This window comes from Aedes aegypti, chromosome 3 (assembly GCF_002204515.2).
Source record: "Aedes aegypti strain LVP_AGWG chromosome 3, AaegL5.0 Primary Assembly, whole genome shotgun sequence".
In the NCBI taxonomy this organism is placed as follows: domain Eukaryota; kingdom Metazoa; phylum Arthropoda; class Insecta; order Diptera; family Culicidae; genus Aedes; species Aedes aegypti.
The window spans coordinates 331,962,899-331,983,744 of NC_035109.1; the positions used below are offsets into that span (position 1 = coordinate 331,962,899).

General features: G+C 35.2%; 1 protein-coding gene and 1 long non-coding RNA gene across 9 annotated transcripts in view; both read left to right on the forward strand.

Annotated features, from left to right (window-relative positions):
• LOC5567245 (IQ motif and SEC7 domain-containing protein 1) overlaps positions 1-20,846 on the forward strand; it is a 645,474-nt gene that overhangs the window by 437,818 nt on the left and 186,810 nt on the right. The window lies entirely within an intron of this gene.
• The window catches only part of LOC110679684, a 34,495-nt gene continuing 28,907 nt past the window's right edge, over positions 15,259-20,846 (forward strand). The window contains exons 1-2 of the long non-coding RNA XR_002502707.1: positions 15,259-15,690; positions 15,786-15,853. This is a non-coding gene — a long non-coding RNA (uncharacterized LOC110679684). The remainder of the gene's footprint in view (positions 15,691-15,785; positions 15,854-20,846) is intronic.

Here is a 20,846-nt window from a genome sequence, read left to right on the forward strand (position 1 = left end):
TTCTGGAAAATTCTATACAAGTTCAATGGGGAAGAGCGGAGTATGAATATGACACCATTTCGTTGTACAAATCAGTTAGAAATAAACCGTGAATTCGAACGTATCTCTCTGTATGAATTATTCCCTACCAGATCGTATCCGCGCGAACAATTCCTATTTGGAATCTGAATCAAAGTGTTCGGAATATGAGACAGAATGAGCACATTGTTCGACATTAGAAACAAAAATTTGCTTCATATTTTCCGTAAACAGTAATAGTTAAAATTGCTAAACTCTTGCTTTCACGCTTAAAATATTTCATAGTTTTGCAAGGAAAAATATGATTTGATCACAAATATCAGCTAATGTATGTCTAACACAAGGATTTGAAGGCACTGGAGTGTTCGGAATATTAATAAAAACGGTATGGTAAATTAAAATTTACATTCGTGGACTCTAATTCCATAACTAGTTATGTGATTCGAAATACTTCACTTGTATGCTCCTGTATACAAAAAATTAAATTGTAGAACACTTTTTTGTCTCAAGCACCAATATGCTGCTATTCAATAGGGCGATATTCAAATCTGAAAAGGCAATAGATGGCTCTTTTTCATTGGTAGTAAAAACGAAACCCTGAAGCAAAGAAAGCACCACGGGAGATGAACTAAACAAAAAAAGTTATGTATTCACTCTACACTTGATTTCTAATCACTACTTTTTTGATCCAGTTTCCTAATTGCAAGTAATTTACGTTTTTCATTATTTTCTATACACTTTGACAGTTCTCTGACTACCATTCTTCCATGCACTTGTGTTGAAAGTTTGAGAAAGTTGAGAATCCAGCGTAGCGCGATCAGTGGGAGAAATACAAACAACAGTGTCGTCGCTCGGCGGCCAGTGAAAGAAGCTGAATGTCCGAAAGGTTGTTGCCTGTACTTTTTGCCGCTGGCGCCAACTGTTAGCGTTTCAGAACGAAATAAACAGTCGTTACCCTATTCATTAAGGATTGCTGAATTCATTGTCGTTTACAAAAATATCATAGTACTGCTTGTGTTTCGCATGTTGACTATTGAAAATGTATGATTCAAGATGAATGATTCTTGCATGCAAGTTTATCATCTTGTACCGTGTTGATTCGAAGTGTTCGGTTGCTTGGAAACCCGGACACCGTCCTAAAATCAGCAAAAAAATATTTTTTGGACAACTTTTATGCATGGAGAATGTAGAAGATATCTTATTCATGGTGAAAAAAACGAAATTTGGTCCAAAAACACCGTAAAAAGTCCAGTGTCCGACTTTCGAAGCGTTCGGCAGTCCGATGCAGCACAGTGTGTCAATTTATTTGCTGAATTCTTCACAGAATTCAAACTTCATTTGTGAAACAATACTTATCAACAAATATAACAATTTTCTACGGTGCTCAAAAGTTAATTTTAATGCTTTAGAAATATATTGCATCTTGCCATATTAAAGACGAAGTATTTCATATGGAGATTTTTCAAGCTTTATCTTTGATAATTTTTGAACACATGTATGATTCTTCTTGATATTTTTAACCATTAAATAAACAATTCTTTCGGATTGAATAGCGTTAAAAAGTTTCTTCTATGAAAGCAATAGGCACCACAGTTACTATGTATAAAAATCACTGTGTGTCGTCATGTCTTTCTATCTATTTGTGTGTCACTCTGTCTGTAATGCTTCGCAAGCGAGCTTACAAGCAAGTTTGTATATAAGTTGATGGTGCGTAATATACCTGTAGGCGATAATACTGGATGGAAGGCAAGGAAAGAAAAAACGAAGTAATAAGAAAAATCAAATGTTAAGCACGCACTACAAAAATGTAGTTTTTGAGCGCCATTTACATACCAATTCGTTATTAATAAGAAGTGATCAATTTCTAAGTGTCTCATTGGAAAATACTTTATCCATATTTTTTACTTGTATGTTGTACCATGTGGATGTGTTTCATGTCCCATGTCTAGTGAACTTCTGCAAAAATTCGAAACAAAATTAGCTCACAATGAGCTTGTTAATTCAGAATTCACCGAATTAGGGCACTTGTAAAGAAGGCAAAATAATTCATACTAGCAGTTACATGGATATGATAGTATAACTAGTGTCTAGTCGAGGATGGATTACCAAGCGGTGAGCTCATTTCATGCTTATAATAACAATTTTTCATTGTGAAAACGTTACGTTTTTGTACCAACTATTGATGAACCCTTATTCCTGTTTTATATAATTTTAATATGCACGTATCTTTCTCTTTTCATCATAACTAGAAATAATTTTGGAATATTTCGACCAAAGGTGGCTTCCAGATTGTTTTCCCCCCGCGCTAATCAACACCCTTACCGTGGTGATTGTGCAGATGCAGAGGTATTCTCGGTCTCTAGAAGCAACAATCACACAATAACATTCTTTTTCCATTCGAACAGACTGTAAGGACTTGGCCGGCGCCGTTATTGATAATAAATATGAGATCAGCTAAAATGCGCTCTTCGAGAGTATGCGAAGTATGACAATTTTACGTGTCTCAAGAATTAAATTATGTGCCTCTAATAGATTTGCGGTCGCTAAATCTTATGCCGTTTTCAGAAATGTCCCTGCACGTCACAATTTTTAGCTGCAGGTCGCCAAAGTTGTATAAAACACTGGTTGAATTGATGTTTACATGAAATTTAAGATATGATTCATCAAACTTTTTTGTGATCTAATCCAACATGCATGCGAAATAGGACTTCAACTTTCTTTTCAGATATAAATTGGTTGAAATTACACGATAAAATTTTGATATAATCGATTTTTTCAGCATGCTTGCAGTCTCCATACAAAACTCTTCGTTTTTCTTATATGGCAAAAAAACATTACTTTTCTAAAACACCAAAAAATAACGTTTGAGCATCGATAGTATTAAGAACTTTGCTGATAAATATTGTTATACACATAAAGTTTGAATTCTGTGGCAAATTAAGCAAATAAATTGCCTTACAAGCTCGCAAACCTGCATGCAAGTTGCCTGATATAGTAAAATTTTGCATTTTCAACAGTCAATTTCTCAAAAACTAGATGTGCTATGATATTTTTGAAAACGACAATGGATTCAGCAAACCATAATTAAGTAAATAGCGGTATTTTGATACATGAGAAAAAATCGTGTTCCGCGGTGTTAGTATTCTTACCAGTTCACATAAACCGTCATTGTCTTTGGGCCACCTTTAAATCTTCACCAAAACGACTGACAGTTTGGCGAAGCTCTATTCATATCATAAATATTGTTAAAAATAAATATGAAGGAAAGAATTTTCGAACTTTTGTTAGATTTGAACCACTCTAATAAAACAGTGATTAAATTGTTCCCCATGTGAGAGGTACCGAATCGACCCCAGTCAAGGATGCTGGGGTCCAATTGAATCGCAATCAGTTGTGTGATTGTGCACCATAAATTTGATTGTAAATCTGGATGCTAAAGTTAAGGTACTAAAGGGTGAGCTTGTTTTATTATCGGTATGAGGGACACAATGATGATGTGAGTTAACTAGTGGACGACCATGGCAGTGAAGTCTCTGGGACAACGACGGTATGATTGGTTTATACCGGTCGTTTTGCCGGTCGCTAGTTGATTGGAAGCACACGCTCGACTGGTTCACCTTGCGGAAGGCATAAAATGTTAGTAGTTTGTCTTTTCAACGCTGAATAATAGGCTGCGAGTGCATCTTGCTTGAGCAGAATGGATGCATTTTTATCTCAATTTAAAAATCAAATTAAAACAAATAAATTAATCACAATTTCATAGAAGGGAGCCGGGACATATTCTTGGCACTTTTGATGAACTTGAATCACCTTAGCGCATATTCGTCCACAATATGCGTTTTATTGAAGTGCTTCTCAATACAAAGCTTCAGACAATTCAATGTTCAAATTGCAAACGTCTCACTTCCAGAAGTTACGCAAACTTACAGAACACACCAACCTCTTACAAATTATTGTTTTTTGTTGAATTGAAAAGTCCCTCGATTACTTACTTTTACCTTTGAACAACACTCCGAAACTCTTTGGTTGGAATATTATAAATTCACTACAGATAAAACAAACTATTGGTAGTTTGTCATTCATATTTCAGCCAATTCGGGCTAGCAGAAGCTGAGATACAGATTTCCAAACTTGGGCGTTTTGTATGGAAAAACTGCATTTGGTTACTAACTTTTGTCACTGACTGTAGTCTTATGCAAATGTCTTGCATACAGTGTTGGACTTTTGATATTAATTTAAAAATGTGTTGTAAGATGGTCTTACACAGAAAAAAATATTTAAATTCCAATGTAGTGTAAATTGAAGACTACTGTAAAAATAAATCAAATTCGTGTATTGTTACAGCATCATGTAAACTTAAATGAATATCAACTCAATTTTCAACCAAAAATACTTGAATGTCACATGATCGTGTAAATTTAAATGTAATTTGATTGAAAAATACAGGATCGGTCGTTTAAATTTAGGTTTATTTTGATGCTCCAAATATGTGCATGAAAATAAACTTAAATTTACAACATTTTTTTAGCTGTGTAGGTTTCCAAAGTATATACGGGTCCAAATTATATTGATTACCCTACTTCGATACCTTCAAAAACAACACAACCAATCCCCAAAGGCAATCGTTCCCAAGCGTGGGATAAATCAGCAAAAATTTGCTCACGAGGGCGTGTCGTAACTAATAGCTTTAGATCGTTCTTTCCGGAGCACGTGAAGTTCATAACCTTCCCTACGGTGGAGATTTCAAATACAGTGCAGGCTAACTGCACCGTTATATCGTCGTCACTGAGTCATGTTCGTTCATTCCATGAGGAGGCAGGGTAACCGCTTCTTAGAGCTACCGACCATATCCTTCCAAAGGCTGTGCAAAGGCAGCTCATTCTAAAAAATCACGTAGCTAAGTGACCTTTTCGAAGAATTACTGCTACTGCTGCCAGCAGTACTTAGGGATCTAGTTCGCCAATGCCTGCAATGTAGTAGTCAAGTTGCAACACTAGCACCTGCATCCGCAACCCCCTATCGCGTGAGAACCGTGTCGAGTGGAATCTATTTTTAGACCCAGGTACTAATCTCCACCACTATCCAGCTATTTTATATCCCTTCTCTATAGTACAACAGTGTGCATATTAGTATGGAGTGGCTGTAAGTGCTTGCTACTGCTTGTTGCAACACCCGACAAGAGTTTATCTGCTTATTTTTTCTCTCTAACAACCAGGCTTGGCAAGGTAAGGTTGTAGTGCCAATTGTGGTGGACCAGACACTCCGGTCGCCGACGAGTCACTTGTGGGTTTTGCACTGGGAAAACAAACATGACAAGCAGTTCTGTGCAGTGCACAGATATGCACGTTTAAATTTTATTACACAAGCTATATATTAAAGTTGCAAACTTTTCTTTTCCTCTTTTGTTAGCCCAAAGTCATTTCAATCATTTTTAGGCTCTTGTAGTTCAAGGTATCACATATTCATGTGCAAAATATTGACCCACCAGTGCCCTCTTGTTTTTTTTCACAAAACTGTTCAACTTTAACTGTAACTTTAAAATAAAATATCTGTGTAACAATATTTAAGTGTGTGGCGAGTGCAAAGATGATGATGATCATAACGACGGCAACGACGAACTGCGAACGAGACAAGCCTTGCCCGCCATTATTGCTACAGATTGATAAATAGTGAGAAATTTATTGTTTCGCCTCGAAATGGGCTGTTTGCCAATTGGTGCGGCCGGTCGTCAGTTTTATTTTCGATACCTGAATGAAATTCAGTAGGGCAGGTGATAATGGTGGGAACTATTGAATAATGGATCGTTTTTCTCCGCCGCGCTCTGGAGCTCTGAGACTTTGGTGCCTATCGTTTGTGAAACTGTGTTTTGTTCTTCAAATTATATTGGGAATGTTTCGAACTAATAAGGTTTTTTTCTATTTGATTATCTTTTCAGGTGAGCTATGATTTTCCAATCCATTTCATTGTTTGGATGTGATGCAGATTTCCAAATGGCAGAAATTGGTGAGATATTTCATGTAGAAGTAGTAAGGCTAAGAAGAGTATTCAAATATAATTATAGCAATTAAGCATCTTCAAAGTTTTTCTAACAATTGGGAAAAAGCCGAAAAGTATAAGTCCGAAAGTTATATTTCAGCACTTTCGTTTGATGAGTCACTATGTGGTTTTGCATTTTATTGGTTACACTTCTGTTCTTTCTCCCTCAATGATTTTGAAAGTATCGAGAATAGACATGAATAATTATTTAAAGTGGTCATCGATTAATTTGGTTTAGCTACCTAACTCATATTTAAAAGTCCTAGAATCAGCTTTGGACGTTTCAAATGGAAGAAAAAGAAGAAGAAGTAAATATAAATTTCAAATCACTACCTCCATAAGGCACAAACCCTTTTAATATCTCTGTTTATTAGACAGATAATTTCCATGTAATAGCCGTTTCCCAACGCGTTAGAAGCAAAACTCATACACACTATCCCGGGCTACCGTTTATTGAGACACGGGCTGCTGACTCATCATCACCGTGTTGTGTTGTTAGAGCTAACCTTGACTTCCACACCTCCACCGCTGCTACTGCTGCTGCTGCTGTAATAGTCATCACCTCACGTCGCTCTATCTAGACGCTTCCCGGTAGCAGCAGTTCGGCAGCGGTCAGCAGTGTTTCCAAACGTGCACTTGTGAGTTGCTGCATTGTTCCTAAATAGATTCGTGTACGTACGTAACTACAGTCAGCATAAAACAACTCTCCGACAATAGAATTCGAGCCTCTTCCTGTATGTAAATGGTTAGGTGCAAACCGCACCGGTTCACTACATGTATACTGTGTTGTGTTTAACCGAAGCTGTTTCAATCCTAGCTTAAAAGGTTGGATTCATCCACTTGTGATGTGGTTGTATTTATCTATACAGAACTGGGGATTTTTTTTTATTTCCGTACAAAGTGGGCCGAAGGGTCTCAGATTTTCATGAAACTTTTTCCACAGGCAGGGCTTATCAATATATGAATAAAACAAATTGAGAAAAATTCAGGGTCGCTTATTTTCCCGGAAAACTCAGTTGGATTTTTTTTTGTTTACCTCTGACACTACTTACTTTGAAAAATCATAACTCAAGAACGAAGCATCGTAGAAACAAAGTTTTTTTTATGAAAATGAAAGCAAATTTTCTCAGGAATAATAAAAAATATTAACTGGAAAAAGTTTTCCACAAAATTTTCCACCGTTGAGAAAATTCGTAAAGAAAAGCCGGAAAAACTATGCTCCAACTCTTGGAAAATTTTCAAAAAAATACTTTTGAAGAGATAATTTCATAAGCTTTAAACGCTGAAATTTTTGAAATGTACTTTTTTTCGTTTTTGAGTTATGGCCAATTTTGTGGAAAATGACCATATAAGCCTTTTCTTTGAAAACCCATATTTCAATCGAAGCATCGAAAAAACAAAGATTTTTCATCAAAGCAATTGCAAATTTTCTAAAACATCTGAAAAAAAGATATGGGATTGATTTTAATGGAGTATAAGTCGAAATGGATGATATTTTTCATGAAAAATTACACCGCTAAGAAAAACTGAAAAAAAAACTGTCTCTGCCTCAATTTTTCATTACTCTGAAAAGGGAGGAATGCGAGGAAATGAAAAACATTTCAGGAGGTTTGGCAGATTTTTCGACATGAAATCATTCTTCTACTTATCCATCCATAGAAATTTATATATATTACCTGATTCGATGCATTTGATTTTGATTTTTGACCATTTACCATATTCGGATGGGTGATCAGAAATTGCAACAAATACTGTGCAGACAGAGCGGACCAACTGTTGAAAAGCAATAAAATGATTGATCACTGCATTTTTTAAGTCAATTTCCAAGTCCGATAGAAGTTTACGGTAGTTCTATGGTGTATGTATGGCATGTCCTAGGACCCGCTTATAGGATCAGCATATTTTGGCCGGTACTCAAGATTTTCACTTGGTCCACTCTGACTGAACGCATATTTGAATATTTCTGGTCTTCAATGCCCTGACCCTGCGAAAGCTTAATTTTCAAGCTATCGTAATGCCACTGATTCTGATGTTTACTATATGAATTATTTAAGAATTTACGATACTGGTGTCGAAGGGTCTTGATAATCTGTTTATCTTAGAGATATGCACCCAATTTGACCATTAAATGATTGTTATTTTTCAAGAAATTGTTCAGTCAGAGTGAACCAACTCACTGAACGATGATCTTTAGTTCAGTCAGAGTGGACCAAGTACACATAGTCAATCAAAAAATCGTTCTATCAGAGGTTTGGATTATGATTTTTCATGATTATCACTTCACATTATATTGTTTGAAAGTAACATAAAGACGTGTAGAAATATTGAACCAAAATTTTAACGAGTTCAAAAATTACAGAGCGTTTGACTTTAAACCCATTTTTCTCGAAATATCAAAAATGTCACTTGGTCCACTCTGACTTAATGCCGACCAATTGCTTTTCAAAAATAATGCTCTTGACACTATTTTAGAAATTGGAAGTTGTAATGATCCTTACATTCAAGATCAGTAAAGGGAGCTCAGGTGGATTTATTTTGATCCTTTTAATTCATGCTAGGGGTATTTACGTATTCTCGGCAGTCTAAGCAGCTGAACTTTTTTAACATGCAATTATTCACAATATAAAGCACAAAAAATAGCGAAAGGCACTTGAAATACATTTGAACACTTTTTATTTGATAATTATTATACGCAAAAGAACATATTATTCTCAAAATAATCGGTATTTTCTAACGAAAGTCATGAGGCACTTGTTCTTCTATCAGCAATGCAATTACTATTGTTGGCAACAAAAATGTTCATTTCGGCATTCCAAAACTGCGCAAAAAATAGTTCATGTATTGGTAACATTTCGGATTTGATGACAATTCCTGTTGTGGCCAACAACAAGCCATCGGGGCGCATCATGCCGCACCACACGAACATGCCTCATTAGGGCGGTTCAAAATTTAAAAATGTTCGAAAATCCAATCTCCCATATGCTCCTTACCATCCTTACCATAAAAATAGTGTTCTGTGAAATTTTCAGCTTTCTAGGTGGTTCTTCAAACCATAATGAAGAAATTTGCTGAAAAGAGAAATTCAATCCGAAGGATAGCAGAAGAGATATCCATGAGTTTGTTTGCTATTATTTAGCTTAATATAGGATTATAGCCCTGCAAACATGTACAAAAATCCCAAACAAAATTAGCTCAAAAGGGATTTGATTCTTCAGCAACATCCTTCATTAAGGTTTGAAGAACGAGTTTTCAATATAGGATGATAAGTTTGTACTTACATTACAGTACTAGAGTGTTTGGAACATTTCTCTAAATTTCTCCATAGTAATTTCCATATAAACCTATATTGTCTTTGGGCCACCTTTAAATCACCACCTAGAAAGCTGAAAACTTCACAGAACACTATTGTTATGGTAAGGATGGTAAGGAGCATATGGGAGATTGGATTTTCAAACATTTTTAAAATTTGAATTGCCCTAATGCCTCATGTTGGGGCCACAAACACTCCATAAATTCACTGTCATTCTGGCAACACTTTACTCACCTGTACATCATACCGATGTAATCACGCATAGAACATACCTGAAATCATTAATGTCTATTAATATTTATTAGAACATTTACTCACCATTGAGATCATTCCAGATCCAAACATTGAATTTGCATTGTTATTGTTTACCTTTCTTGCATTGTATCATTGTCTGACAGTTCCAAGAGATTCAATCTATCAATTGTAGAACAGTTACCTTTCAACACATTATTGTATACAACAATACACTTCTGGAAAATTCTATACAAGTTCAATGGGGAAGAGCGGAGTATGAATATGACACCATTTCGTTGTACAAATCAGTTAGAAATAAACCGTGAATTCGAACGTATCTCTCTGTATGAATTATTCCCTACCAGATCGTATCCGCGCGAACAATTCCTATTTGGAATCTGAATCAAAGTGTTCGGAATATGAGACAGAATGAGCACATTGTTCGACATTAGAAACAAAAATTTGCTTCATATTTTCCGTAAACAGTAATAGTTAAAATTGCTAAACTCTTGCTTTCACGCTTAAAATATTTCATAGTTTTGCAAGGAAAAATATGATTTGATCACAAATATCAGCTAATGTATGTCTAACACAAGGATTTGAAGGCACTGGAGTGTTCGGAATATTAATAAAAACGGTATGGTAAATTAAAATTTACATTCGTGGACTCTAATTCCATAACTAGTTATGTGATTCGAAATACTTCACTTGTATGCTCCTGTATACAAAAAATTAAATTGTAGAACACTTTTTTGTCTCAAGCACCAATATGCTGCTATTCAATAGGGCGATATTCAAATCTGAAAAGGCAATAGATGGCTCTTTTTCATTGGTAGTAAAAACGAAACCCTGAAGCAAAGAAAGCACCACGGGAGATGAACTAAACAAAAAAAGTTATGTATTCACTCTACACTTGATTTCTAATCACTACTTTTTTGATCCAGTTTCCTAATTGCAAGTAATTTACGTTTTTCATTATTTTCTATACACTTTGACAGTTCTCTGACTACCATTCTTCCATGCACTTGTGTTGAAAGTTTGAGAAAGTTGAGAATCCAGCGTAGCGCGATCAGTGGGAGAAATACAAACAACAGTGTCGTCGCTCGGCGGCCAGTGAAAGAAGCTGAATGTCCGAAAGGTTGTTGCCTGTACTTTTTGCCGCTGGCGCCAACTGTTAGCGTTTCAGAACGAAATAAACAGTCGTTACCCTATTCATTAAGGATTGCTGAATTCATTGTCGTTTACAAAAATATCATAGTACTGCTTGTGTTTCGCATGTTGACTATTGAAAATGTATGATTCAAGATGAATGATTCTTGCATGCAAGTTTATCATCTTGTACCGTGTTGATTCGAAGTGTTCGGTTGCTTGGAAACCCGGACACCGTCCTAAAATCAGCAAAAAAATATTTTTTGGACAACTTTTATGCATGGAGAATGTAGAAGATATCTTATTCATGGTGAAAAAAACGAAATTTGGTCCAAAAACACCGTAAAAAGTCCAGTGTCCGACTTTCGAAGCGTTCGGCAGTCCGATGCAGCACAGTGTGTCAATTTATTTGCTGAATTCTTCACAGAATTCAAACTTCATTTGTGAAACAATACTTATCAACAAATATAACAATTTTCTACGGTGCTCAAAAGTTAATTTTAATGCTTTAGAAATATATTGCATCTTGCCATATTAAAGACGAAGTATTTCATATGGAGATTTTTCAAGCTTTATCTTTGATAATTTTTGAACACATGTATGATTCTTCTTGATATTTTTAACCATTAAATAAACAATTCTTTCGGATTGAATAGCGTTAAAAAGTTTCTTCTATGAAAGCAATAGGCACCACAGTTACTATGTATAAAAATCACTGTGTGTCGTCATGTCTTTCTATCTATTTGTGTGTCACTCTGTCTGTAATGCTTCGCAAGCGAGCTTACAAGCAAGTTTGTATATAAGTTGATGGTGCGTAATATACCTGTAGGCGATAATACTGGATGGAAGGCAAGGAAAGAAAAAACGAAGTAATAAGAAAAATCAAATGTTAAGCACGCACTACAAAAATGTAGTTTTTGAGCGCCATTTACATACCAATTCGTTATTAATAAGAAGTGATCAATTTCTAAGTGTCTCATTGGAAAATACTTTATCCATATTTTTTACTTGTATGTTGTACCATGTGGATGTGTTTCATGTCCCATGTCTAGTGAACTTCTGCAAAAATTCGAAACAAAATTAGCTCACAATGAGCTTGTTAATTCAGAATTCACCGAATTAGGGCACTTGTAAAGAAGGCAAAATAATTCATACTAGCAGTTACATGGATATGATAGTATAACTAGTGTCTAGTCGAGGATGGATTACCAAGCGGTGAGCTCATTTCATGCTTATAATAACAATTTTTCATTGTGAAAACGTTACGTTTTTGTACCAACTATTGATGAACCCTTATTCCTGTTTTATATAATTTTAATATGCACGTATCTTTCTCTTTTCATCATAACTAGAAATAATTTTGGAATATTTCGACCAAAGGTGGCTTCCAGATTGTTTTCCCCCCGCGCTAATCAACACCCTTACCGTGGTGATTGTGCAGATGCAGAGGTATTCTCGGTCTCTAGAAGCAACAATCACACAATAACATTCTTTTTCCATTCGAACAGACTGTAAGGACTTGGCCGGCGCCGTTATTGATAATAAATATGAGATCAGCTAAAATGCGCTCTTCGAGAGTATGCGAAGTATGACAATTTTACGTGTCTCAAGAATTAAATTATGTGCCTCTAATAGATTTGCGGTCGCTAAATCTTATGCCGTTTTCAGAAATGTCCCTGCACGTCACAATTTTTAGCTGCAGGTCGCCAAAGTTGTATAAAACACTGGTTGAATTGATGTTTACATGAAATTTAAGATATGATTCATCAAACTTTTTTGTGATCTAATCCAACATGCATGCGAAATAGGACTTCAACTTTCTTTTCAGATATAAATTGGTTGAAATTACACGATAAAATTTTGATATAATCGATTTTTTCAGCATGCTTGCAGTCTCCATACAAAACTCTTCGTTTTTCTTATATGGCAAAAAAACATTACTTTTCTAAAACACCAAAAAATAACGTTTGAGCATCGATAGTATTAAGAACTTTGCTGATAAATATTGTTATACACATAAAGTTTGAATTCTGTGGCAAATTAAGCAAATAAATTGCCTTACAAGCTCGCAAACCTGCATGCAAGTTGCCTGATATAGTAAAATTTTGCATTTTCAACAGTCAATTTCTCAAAAACTAGATGTGCTATGATATTTTTGAAAACGACAATGGATTCAGCAAACCATAATTAAGTAAATAGCGGTATTTTGATACATGAGAAAAAATCGTGTTCCGCGGTGTTAGTATTCTTACCAGTTCACATAAACCGTCATTGTCTTTGGGCCACCTTTAAATCTTCACCAAAACGACTGACAGTTTGGCGAAGCTCTATTCATATCATAAATATTGTTAAAAATAAATATGAAGGAAAGAATTTTCGAACTTTTGTTAGATTTGAACCACTCTAATAAAACAGTGATTAAATTGTTCCCCATGTGAGAGGTACCGAATCGACCCCAGTCAAGGATGCTGGGGTCCAATTGAATCGCAATCAGTTGTGTGATTGTGCACCATAAATTTGATTGTAAATCTGGATGCTAAAGTTAAGGTACTAAAGGGTGAGCTTGTTTTATTATCGGTATGAGGGACACAATGATGATGTGAGTTAACTAGTGGACGACCATGGCAGTGAAGTCTCTGGGACAACGACGGTATGATTGGTTTATACCGGTCGTTTTGCCGGTCGCTAGTTGATTGGAAGCACACGCTCGACTGGTTCACCTTGCGGAAGGCATAAAATGTTAGTAGTTTGTCTTTTCAACGCTGAATAATAGGCTGCGAGTGCATCTTGCTTGAGCAGAATGGATGCATTTTTATCTCAATTTAAAAATCAAATTAAAACAAATAAATTAATCACAATTTCATAGAAGGGAGCCGGGACATATTCTTGGCACTTTTGATGAACTTGAATCACCTTAGCGCATATTCGTCCACAATATGCGTTTTATTGAAGTGCTTCTCAATACAAAGCTTCAGACAATTCAATGTTCAAATTGCAAACGTCTCACTTCCAGAAGTTACGCAAACTTACAGAACACACCAACCTCTTACAAATTATTGTTTTTTGTTGAATTGAAAAGTCCCTCGATTACTTACTTTTACCTTTGAACAACACTCCGAAACTCTTTGGTTGGAATATTATAAATTCACTACAGATAAAACAAACTATTGGTAGTTTGTCATTCATATTTCAGCCAATTCGGGCTAGCAGAAGCTGAGATACAGATTTCCAAACTTGGGCGTTTTGTATGGAAAAACTGCATTTGGTTACTAACTTTTGTCACTGACTGTAGTCTTATGCAAATGTCTTGCATACAGTGTTGGACTTTTGATATTAATTTAAAAATGTGTTGTAAGATGGTCTTACACAGAAAAAAATATTTAAATTCCAATGTAGTGTAAATTGAAGACTACTGTAAAAATAAATCAAATTCGTGTATTGTTACAGCATCATGTAAACTTAAATGAATATCAACTCAATTTTCAACCAAAAATACTTGAATGTCACATGATCGTGTAAATTTAAATGTAATTTGATTGAAAAATACAGGATCGGTCGTTTAAATTTAGGTTTATTTTGATGCTCCAAATATGTGCATGAAAATAAACTTAAATTTACAACATTTTTTTAGCTGTGTAGGTTTCCAAAGTATATACGGGTCCAAATTATATTGATTACCCTACTTCGATACCTTCAAAAACAACACAACCAATCCCCAAAGGCAATCGTTCCCAAGCGTGGGATAAATCAGCAAAAATTTGCTCACGAGGGCGTGTCGTAACTAATAGCTTTAGATCGTTCTTTCCGGAGCACGTGAAGTTCATAACCTTCCCTACGGTGGAGATTTCAAATACAGTGCAGGCTAACTGCACCGTTATATCGTCGTCACTGAGTCATGTTCGTTCATTCCATGAGGAGGCAGGGTAACCGCTTCTTAGAGCTACCGACCATATCCTTCCAAAGGCTGTGCAAAGGCAGCTCATTCTAAAAAATCACGTAGCTAAGTGACCTTTTCGAAGAATTACTGCTACTGCTGCCAGCAGTACTTAGGGATCTAGTTCGCCAATGCCTGCAATGTAGTAGTCAAGTTGCAACACTAGCACCTGCATCCGCAACCCCCTATCGCGTGAGAACCGTGTCGAGTGGAATCTATTTTTAGACCCAGGTACTAATCTCCACCACTATCCAGCTATTTTATATCCCTTCTCTATAGTACAACAGTGTGCATATTAGTATGGAGTGGCTGTAAGTGCTTGCTACTGCTTGTTGCAACACCCGACAAGAGTTTATCTGCTTATTTTTTCTCTCTAACAACCAGGCTTGGCAAGGTAAGGTTGTAGTGCCAATTGTGGTGGACCAGACACTCCGGTCGCCGACGAGTCACTTGTGGGTTTTGCACTGGGAAAACAAACATGACAAGCAGTTCTGTGCAGTGCACAGATATGCACGTTTAAATTTTATTACACAAGCTATATATTAAAGTTGCAAACTTTTCTTTTCCTCTTTTGTTAGCCCAAAGTCATTTCAATCATTTTTAGGCTCTTGTAGTTCAAGGTATCACATATTCATGTGCAAAATATTGACCCACCAGTGCCCTCTTGTTTTTTTTCACAAAACTGTTCAACTTTAACTGTAACTTTAAAATAAAATATCTGTGTAACAATATTTAAGTGTGTGGCGAGTGCAAAGATGATGATGATCATAACGACGGCAACGACGAACTGCGAACGAGACAAGCCTTGCCCGCCATTATTGCTACAGATTGATAAATAGTGAGAAATTTATTGTTTCGCCTCGAAATGGGCTGTTTGCCAATTGGTGCGGCCGGTCGTCAGTTTTATTTTCGATACCTGAATGAAATTCAGTAGGGCAGGTGATAATGGTGGGAACTATTGAATAATGGATCGTTTTTCTCCGCCGCGCTCTGGAGCTCTGAGACTTTGGTGCCTATCGTTTGTGAAACTGTGTTTTGTTCTTCAAATTATATTGGGAATGTTTCGAACTAATAAGGTTTTTTTCTATTTGATTATCTTTTCAGGTGAGCTATGATTTTCCAATCCATTTCATTGTTTGGATGTGATGCAGATTTCCAAATGGCAGAAATTGGTGAGATATTTCATGTAGAAGTAGTAAGGCTAAGAAGAGTATTCAAATATAATTATAGCAATTAAGCATCTTCAAAGTTTTTCTAACAATTGGAAAAAAGCCGAAAAGTATAAGTCCGAAAGTTATATTTCAGCACTTTCGTTTGATGAGTCACTATGTGGTTTTGCATTTTATTGGTTACACTTCTGTTCTTTCTCCCTCAATGATTTTGAAAGTATCGAGAATAGACATGAATAATTATTTAAAGTGGTCATCGATTAATTTGGTTTAGCTACCTAACTCATATTTAAAAGTCCTAGAATCAGCTTTGGACGTTTCAAATGGAAGAAAAAGAAGAAGAAGTAAATATAAATTTCAAATCACTACCTCCATAAGGCACAAACCCTTTTAATATCTCTGTTTATTAGACAGATAATTTCCATGTAATAGCCGTTTCCCAACGCGTTAGAAGCAAAACTCATACACACTATCCCGGGCTACCGTTTATTGAGACACGGGCTGCTGACTCATCATCACCGTGTTGTGTTGTTAGAGCTAACCTTGACTTCCACACCTCCACCGCTGCTACTGCTGCTGCTGCTGTAATAGTCATCACCTCACGTCGCTCTATCTAGACGCTTCCCGGTAGCAGCAGTTCGGCAGCGGTCAGCAGTGTTTCCAAACGTGCACTTGTGAGTTGCTGCATTGTTCCTAAATAGATTCGTGTACGTACGTAACTACAGTCAGCATAAAACAACTCTCCGACAATAGAATTCGAGCCTCTTCCTGTATGTAAATGGTTAGGTGCAAACCGCACCGGTTCACTACATGTATACTGTGTTGTGTTTAACCGAAGCTGTTTCAATCCTAGCTTAAAAGGTTGGATTCATCCACTTGTGATGTGGTTGTATTTATCTATACAGAACTGGGGATTTTTTTTTATTTCCGTACAAAGTGGGCCGAAGGGTCTCAGATTTTCATGAAACTTTTTCCACAGGCAGGGCTTATCAATATATGAATAAAACAAATTGAGAAAAATTCAGGGTCGCTTATTTTCCCGGAAAACTCAGTTGGATTTTTTTTTGTTTACCTCTGACACTACTTACTTTGAAAAATCATAACTCAAGAACGAAGCATCGTAGAAACAAAGTTTTTTTTATGAAAATGAAAGCAAATTTTCTCAGGAATAATAAAAAATATTAACTGGAAAAAGTTTTCCACAAAATTTTCCACCGTTGAGAAAATTCGTAAAGAAAAGCCGGAAAAACTATGCTCCAACTCTTGGAAAATTTTCAAAAAAATACTTTTGAAGAGATAATTTCATAAGCTTTAAACGCTGAAATTTTTGAAATGTACTTTTTTTCGTTTTTGAGTTATGGCCAATTTTGTGGAAAATGACCATATAAGCCTTTTCTTTGAAAACCCATATTTCAATCGAAGCATCGAAAAAACAAAGATTTTTCATCAAAGCAATTGCAAATTTTCTAAAACATCTGAAAAAAAGATATGGGATTGATTTTAATGGAGTATAAGTCGAAATGGATGATATTTTTCATGAAAAATTACACCGCTAAGAAAAACTGAAAAAAAAACTGTCTCTGCCTCAATTTTTCATTACTCTGAAAAGGGATTCTTTCTTTTCTATGGAACAAATAAGATTATTATTATTTTTTTAATTTTATTTATTGAATTATTCAGTATATAACTTACACTTTCATCTTAATACTATCTATTTTTTCAACCGGGAAGATTGTCTTTGGTTGCTAACACCAGAAGATTTTCGTTTCTTTGTATTATTAAGAACAAAGCATGCTGTATTTTCTTGGTTGTCATGTGCATCTGAGAATTCACTAGCAAAAATGCTTCGTTCGTCTTAGAGTTTTCAAATTTCCCGGGATTTGATTTCCCGGGAAACGGGAAATAAAATTGTCATTTACCGGGAATTCCCGGGATCCCGGAAAATTCTCAAAAACATGAAAATAAATCAAATTCAATAGATTTTTTTTAATAAATCTTCGAGCTGTTTAGTAGAATACCTATAAGTAGATGAAAAAACCGAATTTAGTACTATACCATTTAATTCCACTAGAGTTTGGTCGAAATACGCGTATCTGTCAAAGGATACAAACTCTAGGAGATTTTTTTTGATTATTCGCATTTTATGTATGTTACATGTTATGCCAGTACATATGTATGGTAGTTTCTCTTTTTTGAGTAATGTATTCATGTTACTCAAAAAATATTTTGGTTTCGTTTTGAACGCTAGGCTTCAAAGCAGAAAAGTGTATTCTTCTTCTTGGCATTAACGTCCCCACTGAGACAGAGCCTGCTTCTCTGCTTAGTGTTCTTATGAGCACTTCCACAGTTAATAATTGAGAGCTTTCTTTGCCAAATTTGCCATTTTCGCATTCGTGTATCGTGTGGCAGGTACTATAATACTCTATGACCAGGGAAGTCAAGGAAATTTCCATTACAAAAAGATCTTGGACCGACCGCGAATCGAACCCAGACATCTTCAGCATGGCTTTGCTTTGTAGCCGCGGACTCTAACCACTCGGCTAAGGATGGTCCCAAAAAAAAAAGTGTGTAACATTGAGCAATAGTCCATGTGTAGCTCATTCTTAAAAAATATTTGCTAACATTCAACCAATCTTTCCAAGCACTAGAATGAAATCGACTACAGTTTTTCGTTAAAAATTATGACTGTTATATCGAACAAAATTAATGAGAAACTTTATGATCCTACTTAATTCATAAAAATGATTCTTCGTAAGAGCTTTTATTTTGTATGGCATATAATCTTTCTTGGCAAAATATATCGTCGAAACGATACGCATTTTATCAATAATTATTTGATTACGAAAAACATCAACATGTTATCCAGTGAGGAAATTGGTTGGCATGATAGGAAAAGTAAATTGTGTTATAAATGCGGGAATCCCGGGAAACAGAAAATCGTTTCCCGGGAAACGGGAATCCCGGGAAATCTCATTTCCCGGGAAATGTTCCCGGGATTGCAAACTCTAGTTCGTCTTTTGGTATAAATGAATGATATTTTTTGTTCCAGGAATTGGGACAAGGTTAGAAAATCTTTCCTGAACAAATTTGTCAGCCTCTGAATAGTCATCTTCAGTTGCATAGATAAATTCCCAATCTTTTTTAAATTGGTCTTTCACCTTTTGCGACACAGCCCAGTCGAAAAATTGTTTGGCGATATTAATTTCTGCTGACTTTCTAATACTAGCATCTCTAGCCATTCGCTTAATGTCAAATTTCAAAAATGTATGCAGCCATGAAAATGATTTTAAAATTAAAGCAGAACGGAACTTTTTCCCAACCTCACATGGAAAAGGTCCTTGTGATGGTATCGGTGGCAACATTCCACTTATACTTCAATAAAATCCATTCCGACTTATACTTCATTAAAATCAATCCCATATTTTTTTTTTTTCAGATGTTTTAGAAAATTTGCAATTACTTTGATAAAAAATCTTTGTTTTTCCGATGCTTTGATTGACTTATGGGGTTTCAAAGAAAAGGCTTATATGGTCATTTTCCACAAAATTGGCCATAACTCAAAAACGAAAAAAAATGTACATTTCAAAAATTTCAGCGATTAAAGCATATGGAATTACCTTCTCAAAAATATATTTTTGAAAGTTTTCCAATAATTGGAACATAGTTTTTCCGGCTTTTCTTTACGAATTTTCTCAACGGTGGAAAATTTTGTGGAAAACTGTTTCCAGTTAATATTTTTTTTTGTTCCTGAGAAAATTTGCTTTCATTTTCATTAAAAAACTTTGTTTTTTTGTGTTAAATTAAAAAAATAATAATAATCTTATTTGTTCCATAGAAAAGAAAGAATCCCTTTTCAGTGTAATGAAAAATTGAGGCAGAAACAGTTTTTTTTTTCAGTTTTTCTTAGCGGTGTAATTTTTCATGAAAAATATCATCCATTCCGACTTATACTTCATTAAAATCAATCCCATATCTTTTTTTCAGATGTTTTAGAAAATTTGCAATTGCTTTGATAAAAAATCTTTGTTTTTCCGATGCTTCGATTGACTTATGGGGTTTCAAAGAAAAGGCTTATATGGTCATTTTCCACAAAATTGGCCATAACTCAAAAAGGAAAAAAAGTTCATTTCAAATTTCAGCGATTAAAGCATATGGAATTACCTTCTCAAAAATGATTGAAAGTTTTCCACTAATTGGAACATAGTTTTTCCGGCTTTTCTTTACGAATTTTCTCAACGGTGGAAAATTTTGTGGAAAACTGTTTCCAGTTAATTTTTTTTTTTGTTCCTGAGAAAATTTGCTTTCATTTTCATAAAAAAAAAACTTTGTTTTTCCGATGCTTCTTTCTTGAGTTATGATTTTTCAAAGAAAAGGCTCAAAATGGCACATTTGCACATTTTTTGCAAAATTGGCCATAACTCAAAAACTAAAAAAAAAGTACATTTCAAAAATTTCAGCGATTGAAGCTTAAGAATTTATCTTCTCAAAAATACTTTTTTGAAAATTTTCCACGAGTTGGAGCATAGTTTTTCCGGCTTTTCTCTACGAATTTTCTCAACGGTTGAAAATTTTGTGGAAAACTTTTTCCAGTTAATATTTTTTTTTATTCCTGAGAAAATTTGCTCTCATTTTCATAAAAAAAAACTTTGTTTCTATAATGCTTCGTTCTTGAGTTATGATTTTTCAAAATAAGTAGTGTCAGGGGAAAACAAACAATTTCCAACTGAGTTTTCCGGGAAAATAGGCGACCCTGAATTTTTCTCAATTTGTTTTATTCATATATTGATGAGCCCTGCCTGTGGAAAAAGTTTCATGAAAATCTGAGACCTTTCGGCCCAAACCAGTACGGAAATAAAAAAAAATCCCCAGTTCTCTACAGAATACCATCAGCTGTCACTTTTTAGCCGCATCAAGGCTTTCCCTGTTTTTTAAATTCTATTATTAGTGTCATTTCAAACATTACATTTATTTCTGATATCTAGGTGGTCAGTATTAG